The sequence below is a fragment of the Myodes glareolus genome, chromosome 5 (genome assembly GCF_982192425.1).
Source record: "Myodes glareolus chromosome 5, mMyoGla1.1, whole genome shotgun sequence".
Classification (NCBI taxonomy): Eukaryota; Metazoa; Chordata; class Mammalia; order Rodentia; family Cricetidae; genus Myodes; species Myodes glareolus.
Window position 1 is genome coordinate 56,451,446 of NC_142030.1, and position 7,572 is coordinate 56,459,017.

General features: G+C 41.7%; 1 long non-coding RNA gene across 1 annotated transcript; it reads right to left on the minus strand.

The window, feature by feature from the left end:
* Nucleotides 1-346: 346 nt before the first annotated feature.
* Nucleotides 347-6,905, minus strand: LOC146894909 (uncharacterized). The gene is made up of 2 exons (XR_015001134.2): nt 6,771-6,905; nt 347-599 (listed from the first exon to the last, which is right to left on the minus strand). It is a non-coding gene; the product is annotated as an uncharacterized LOC146894909 (long non-coding RNA).
* Nucleotides 6,906-7,572: the final 667 nt, after the last annotated feature.

The following is a 7,572-nucleotide window of genomic DNA, read 5'->3' on the forward strand; positions in this document are numbered from 1 at the left end:
AAGGATAAGGAGGCAAAAATGAAAACTAAGACACAAGCCTGAATGGACGAGAATACAAGCAGACAGGCGAACCTTCTCAGGTTGTCACTTCCTGGTCACTAAAGAACATGGTCTAACTTTGTGGGAGCCTGGTTTGTTTGGCTGTTCACCTTTAAAGACCTGTATGGATGGGGGAGGACCTTGGACTTCCCACGGGGCAGGGAACCCTGACTGCTCTTAAGACTAGAGAGGGAGGGGGAGGTGGGGAGGGGAAGGTGGAAAGGAAGAGGTGGGGAGGGGGGGAAGAGGTGGAAATTTTTAATAAATAAAAAAAAAGAACTTTTGAGTGTGAAAGAAGGCAAGGATGTATGGGTCCCATAATTTTAATTTTGTTTTTACTTAAATAATTAGTGAGAGAAAGAGACATTCTCTGCATGGACAAATAAAATAAGTGCTGATCTTGAGCTTGAGGGTTTGTTCTCCGAGAGAGACGATTATTTCCAATTTGTCTGAACTGGACTTTGGCGTGATGGTGGTGGCTGGTGGCGGCGGGAAGAGAAGGAGCAGTAGAAACCGGCGCTTTTCCAGTGATAATGGCATCAAACAGGGTCTGTGTGGTTCTAAGAAATGAGAACAGAGGAATTAGAGAGACAACTCACTGAGTTACGTGCATTCTGAGAGCGAATGTATCTCAAATGACCAGGTGAATGACACCTGAGAAAGGTGACGCTCTGAGGTTGTCCCTCTCACCAGTTCCACGCAAAGTCCTCCACCTGCACACCCAGGTGCCCACACACTGGAACTGGGGCCACAAAGGAGCAAGTGGCTTCTGTCTGCAGGACTGGGAAGCCTGGATGAAGCTCCTGGGTGTGCAGGTGGGCAAAGCTGAGGGTGGCCTGGGTATCACATCTTCCCTGGTTGTAAATTGAGCACAATAATCTCTCTTTTTGAGCTTTGTTCCAGAAAGCCAAGGATTTTGAGCCAAAGAAACTTTAAGTCATTTTGCTGTTGTTGTTTTTTTTTTCATCTGGGCCATTGTTAAGAAAACTGTAATAAAAGTTCCACCTCCGAGCTGTTGTGCTGGTTATATTTGCTTTCTGGACATTTTCCTTGACATTATCTGGGAACAAATACATTGCTAGAGCGTGAGGCGACCAAAAAAGGAAGAAAAAAGATGTTGGACTCAAATAACAGTCACACAAAAACATGGAACACAACAGAGACAATCAGCAGTTTCACAGGCAATTCAGTGCAAAGCTTCAACATGCCAAATAGCCCTTCAGTCCTCTGCAAATTGAAGAACCATTGTCCAAAACCGAATACTTTTCTTCAGAAAATGTCTCTCTCTTGACCAGGCACCAAAAGAGACGAGGGAAAAGACATCCACCCCAAAGGCCTGCTTGGACTGTGTATGCAATGGAGGTCTGTAAATTCACCAGGGCCTTCATTCCATTGTGTGAACAGTATTTAAAACCAGATGCTGGCTCTCCCTGCCTCTTTGCTGGAAGAATTACTGTCAACATGCATTGTTTCTTAGAGAAACTCAAGGCAAACTAGTCCCCAGTCCTGTAATTAAAATAAGGAGGGAAAGAAAAGGGAAGAAACTAAATTCCATTTTGAAGTTAACACTTTTGTGGCATAGACAATGTCAGAGAAAAACCTTAGAAATCATCAACATACTTGCAAAAAAAATAAAAAATAAAACCAAATGTGTCATTCCTGTAAGATCCATGGCCTGGGACCTGGGACAAAGGGCTTCTGCATGTTGAACCTTCTATCTCTTTTCTTTTTCTTTTCTTTCTCTGGTCTCTTTCCGTGTGCATGCATTTCTGCATGTGTGTGTATATGCACTCATTTTTATGAGTTTTGTCTATGTGCCACAACACGCGTGTGGAGATGAGAGGATGGTCCTTCCTTCCCACTTGGTTTGTCTCCCTTCTTTGATGTTCACACTGCTTATGCCAGGGTAGCTAGCTTAAGAACTTTTGGAAATTCTCCTGCTTTCACTTCCCATCTTGCTGTAGCCATGCTAGGATTGTAGATATACCCTTGCCATGCCTATCTTTAATCTGGGTTCTAGAGGTGTAACATGACAGCCGGCTTGTTGGGGTTTCTGTCCCGCCCAGTACCCCAACAAGCCGGCAAGTCTCAAGGAAAATCACACGGAGTCTACATTAGGTTATAAACTGATTGGTCCATTAGCTCTTATAACTTATGTTACCCCATTATTCTTATCAACGTTAGCCACACGGCTCAGTACCTTTCTCAGCTGGGCAGGTTACATCCTGCCTCTTCGGTGGTCTGGGCAGGAATGGCCGAGGGAACTTCCTGCTTCCCAGAATATTCCTGTTCTCATAGCCCCGCCTCTATTTCCTGTCTGGTTGACCCACCTATACTTCCTGCCTGGCCAATCAGTATTTTATTAAAATACATGATTGACAGAATACAGATAATTCTCCTGCACCATAGAGGTTCTGAGGGCCTTATGCTTGGATAGCAAGAATAAACCACGAAGTCATCCCTCAAACCCAGAGCCTCATATTTCCCAAGTGTGAAGGGAAAGGTCTGAAATTCTCTGATCTCTCAGATTCCAACTGAATTTAAGTCTGTAATAGTTTTTTATCCATTGAGTGAAATCCTCAACCCACACATTTTATTTTCTATTTAATATCAACAACATGTTATTTTCTCTCAGTTTGGCTTCATGAGGAAGAGATACAGAAAATGAAATCATGGGGAAGTATCCTGGATTGTTTGCTTGATAACAATTTAAAAGTCTCTACCTATAGAACATAAATATTAATTCTTTTATTTTGAAGTATTCAATACACACACACACATACATGCACACACGTACACACACATTTTCTTCTGGCAGAATTCAAATCTCACATTTTACCTATTAAAGTGTAATTCATACAACTTGTTCATAACAAAGGCTCCCATGAAGGTGAAACATAAAGATTCACTGAAAACAGAATGAGGTGAACAAGAATACAAACTAGGAGGACTGTTACCTATATCTAGATAGATATAGCTTTTTATAAATACACACACACACACACACACACACACACACACACACACACACACACACACATATATATATATATATATATATATGGGCTCACTTAGATAAAGCACACATAGGCCCAAACAAATCTTGTAGAGCTTGTGACAGAGATTTCAAGTCAACGAACTTATAGTATGGGAGACATAATTTTAATATTCAATATAAAATATTCATTATTTTTATAAAATGTATGGGACTCCCATTATGTGTCAAGAATCCCAGTCTAGACCCCAACAGCCTGGTGTGCAGCTGCAGAGACAGAATCTGACCATAGACAAGGGCTCTGTTGCAATTTTTGTCTGTGGCATTGATGGTCCAGAGATAGCCTATCCCTAGATACAGCTCTTGTGGCACACAGTGACCAGGCAGGCCGTGTGTCTGTCTCCACGCCTTACAGTGTCATTTTGGGGACTCTATCATAGCGCACACATTTTTCTTTTCTGCATCCTTTTATAATCTTTTATTTTTGCTCAGGATTTTTTTCTGTCAGCTAGGATTTCCCAAAATACATTCAGGAAACTTCATCTTCTGTGATAAACATCACACGTGCACACCCACACATACATATGAAACCCGAGAAAAGTGACATATTCTATTTCCTTCTCTGAAATTAACAACATATATCACTAACTTAAAGTCCCTGAAAGGTTCTGCAGCAGAAAAAAAAACCCCTGCTACCTCAAAAAGAAATAATCCAGCATTTTCCCAAGTCAAAAAGAAACTATGTTCTTTTCTTCCTTGTGTTTATACATAGCAGGCAATTAATATTTTCATGCTTAAGATGCGGCCCTGGACATCTTCTTTTTCTATCTACCAATTTTCTATTGCAATTAAATTAAATTAAATCACACAACAGTCTTTGTCTTGGAACCCAACTCAAAAATCGCACATGACAATTAACCATTAATGTTTGCAAAATGAATAAACAGAAGGAGGGACTAGGTTCTTTTTAAGAATATGACTTTTAGACATTGAAACTAATATTTTTTGGTGTCAGTCAGATATTTGTGTGAGTGTGTGCATATGTACATGTGTGAGTACAAGCCAAGAATGTGAGTGTGTGTGTGTGTGTGTAGTCTGTGTAGTACTATTGGAGTACTGAGGCTTCCTTCCACTAGCAACTCTCAGATGCTGCAGGCCTCGTGGTCCTCATTAGCAAAAGGGGCTGACGTCTTTCTACCCCCTCTGAACTCAGCTTGGGCCCTGTCAGGACCGATCAAGATCTCCCTTGCACAGTGCATGGGCCATCATTATCTTAGAACCTGCATTAAGAAGGCAGTAGATTTTGTGTGATTAGCTGTTGAGATAAATGTTAATTAGTTTTCAATTTCCATAAAGTATCCCACTGACAGAAAGATTTGTTAAGTCAGTTAATGGCTATAAATGATTGTTCCAAAACTGGAATGAGGGATACAGGGCTCTGAAAATGAGGACTGGTCAGGAGAGAATGGGAAGTGGTCGCCTATGACATATTGAACAAAACAAATGGGGATGAAAACAAATGAATCACCACATGAATTTCGAGTTGAAAATTATGAGAGAAATCAGAATTTGGGGTTTGGAATTGGGAAAGTGTAAGGAATGTAATTTGGGGACAGGTGTTTTAAACCCTGGAAGAAAAAAAAGATAATGGAAATCCCAATCCAAGAACTGGAACATGCGTAATGAAGTAGCTATCATGTATGATGAAGTAAAATCTCAATCTCAGACCCCAAATAAAGGCAGCCCATTGTGGACCTGAAGTTGTTTTAGTCCCACTCAGACTGTACCCCAATCCTCTCATTTCCTTTATAAACATGGGGGAAATGCTCTGAATAAGCAAGAACGAAAGGAGAACCGATCCAGGGATGAGCTACCAGGTTTTGTTCTTTCCGAATGCAAGAGAAACTGTCATGGACTTAGACCTGAGGAATTCTTCATGTCTGCTCTTCTCCAGACTTAATGGCGTGGGCCAGTCTCCATAACACAGCGTGGGAAGGGGTGATGGTGAGGGTAGCCATTCCATGAAGTCATACAGAAGACTGAAAGAATGTAACTTACATGTCACTTCACTGTGCCTATATGAGGCAGTACTAAGCACAAGTTAGTTAATACCACTGCCATTGGTGACGGTATGCCGGCTTATCAAAGACAGTGATTAAGTCTCAAGTTTCCTCATTTTCATAGCCCCATGTGATGTTATTGGTGCTTCTAAAGCTGCCAAAGGCAGTTAGGGTCCTGCCAGCAAAAATAAATAAAAATTGAAAAAAAATATGGCACTCAGAACTCTCACCAAGGACAGTATCCCTTTCACGTGCCTTGTCCACCATCTAATCGCCTGCTAGCTCCACGGAGAGCACCGTCCTTTCCCCTCCTCAATGGAGAGGTCAAGACGTATCCTTCAGACCCCTTTTCTTACCCGAAGTAGTGGAATAAATTGAAGTTTTCCAAGAATGACGCCACCGCTAATGCTATCTTGGTGGCTCAGCATCTCCATCCATCACGGGCCGGTTGGACCCACCAGCAAACAGAATCAAACATTTGAACCAACACTTTCAGGCATGGCAGACATTCTCTTAGCCCCAGCAACCCAGCTGCTCCCACAGAACACTCACTGACTGGATTTAGCCAGTTTCCAAGGGAGCTAAGGAATGTGAGGGAGTCAGGTCAGGGAGAAGTGCGGGTGCCCTGACACAGGGCTCTCCAGGGGAGAAGACATCTTTAGTTTTAAGGAGCTGGTTTCATCCCCTTCACTGTATCTCAGCCCAGCCAGGCATGTGCTGATACCTGAAATGCCGGGCAATGCTTGTGAAGTGCACGGAAAATTACGCCAGATGCTCTATTTTCAGATCACTCCAGGAGATGCGAGTCAATATCAACCTACTATTTCTTAGGAATTCTTTCTTTCAAAGCCTGGGATCATCAAACATTTATCAGGATCCAGGGAAGAAAGCATAGGGCCACGGGGAGAGGAAGGTTAATTAGAAAGAAAGTTCCTACCTACAGAAACAAACGTCAAACAAAGAAAGGGAAAGGGGAGGGGGAAAAAATCACTAAATCATCAATGAAATTAGCAAGTATTATTGGACACAGTGATTTTTTTTCAAGGAAAACACTATCATCCAAATTTATTGTGCACAGACTTAGAGCTCTGATTTTTATAGTGAAATTTATAAATAAGAAATCAGGATAAAGCTTGCCATTAGAACACAGCTCATTTTTAAAGGAACAAGATGATATCTGGAAATATTCCCGTCTATATTTCTTTATTTTTAACACAAAGAATAAAAAGCACATGATGCAGTTAGAGGTAGATTGACAGTGACATTTCATTAATGGTTTGAATAAAGCAATTGCTTTCTTACTCACAATACCCAAATAGGCAACCACAACAGTAAGGCAGCTTCCCTTAGAATTCTGTTTCTGAAACATCCATTAAGGATAAATGGCCATACATAATTACATATATTTAATTTGCAGACGTTGCTGAAAGAAACTTTATACCATTTTCAAACTCATCCCCTCAGTCCTTTTTGGTGAAGAGAGAAAACGGAGAGACTACATAATGATAGCTAGTCAGTTCTCCGGGGAACATGCATCGCACAGTACAATGCAACCTCATTAGATGCTTCTGGCATTACATGGTACTCCCAACACAACACTTTAATGCAAAGCTTCATCTCAGATCCACATATATGGTCTACATAGCACAACTGTGTGAAGAATTCTTACCACATACCTCCATCATCCTGAATTTTCTAGGTACCGTACACATTGGTGTCTTTGTGGAAATCAGTGAAGATCAACCAGCTAAGAATAATTAAAGGCTATTTATTCAAAGCTCGCAAGCAAGGGAGTTTGGACACCATCACAAGCGCTTGGCAGGGGCTCAAATGCAAGCGGAGGAGTGGGAGAGCTTTAGAGAAGAAGAAAGGGACGGTGCACAGTGTACTTTATCTGGAGGCTGTCGGTGTACAGTACAGCAGGCAGGCTAGCTAGAAGCGGGCGTCTTACATGAGTGGATACAGGTAGACATTTAGACTGGTTCAATGGATCTTAGTGTGTAAACATAGGCTGAAAGTGGGGAAGCCGTGCATTAAGTAAGACCTGGACTTTTGGGTAGGTTGTGTAGCTCCCGGACTGGTTTGCTGTACGTTTGCTGTTAACTTCCTGCATTGCTTACTGCAGGTAATGGGTTAGGACATTTTCTGCCATTCTGGGGTCAAAGTTCTGGTGTTTACTTTTTTTAAAAAAATGTTTGTGTAGTTATTCACATGTTCATATCTCTCTCTCTCTCTCTCTCTCTCTCTCTCTCTGTGTGTGTGTGTGTGTGTGTGTGTGTGTGTGTGTTACATGCCAGAGGAAAAATCTTGGGTAATTTCATTCTCAGGTGGTGCTACACCTGGCGTTTGTATGAGTATAAGTGTATGGACGTTCTGTGCAAGTGTGGCTGTGTTCATGTGTGTATGCGGGTGAACATGAATGTGAATGAATGTGTACAAGTGCATATGGAGGCCTGAGGTCAACTTAGAGGATCTTCT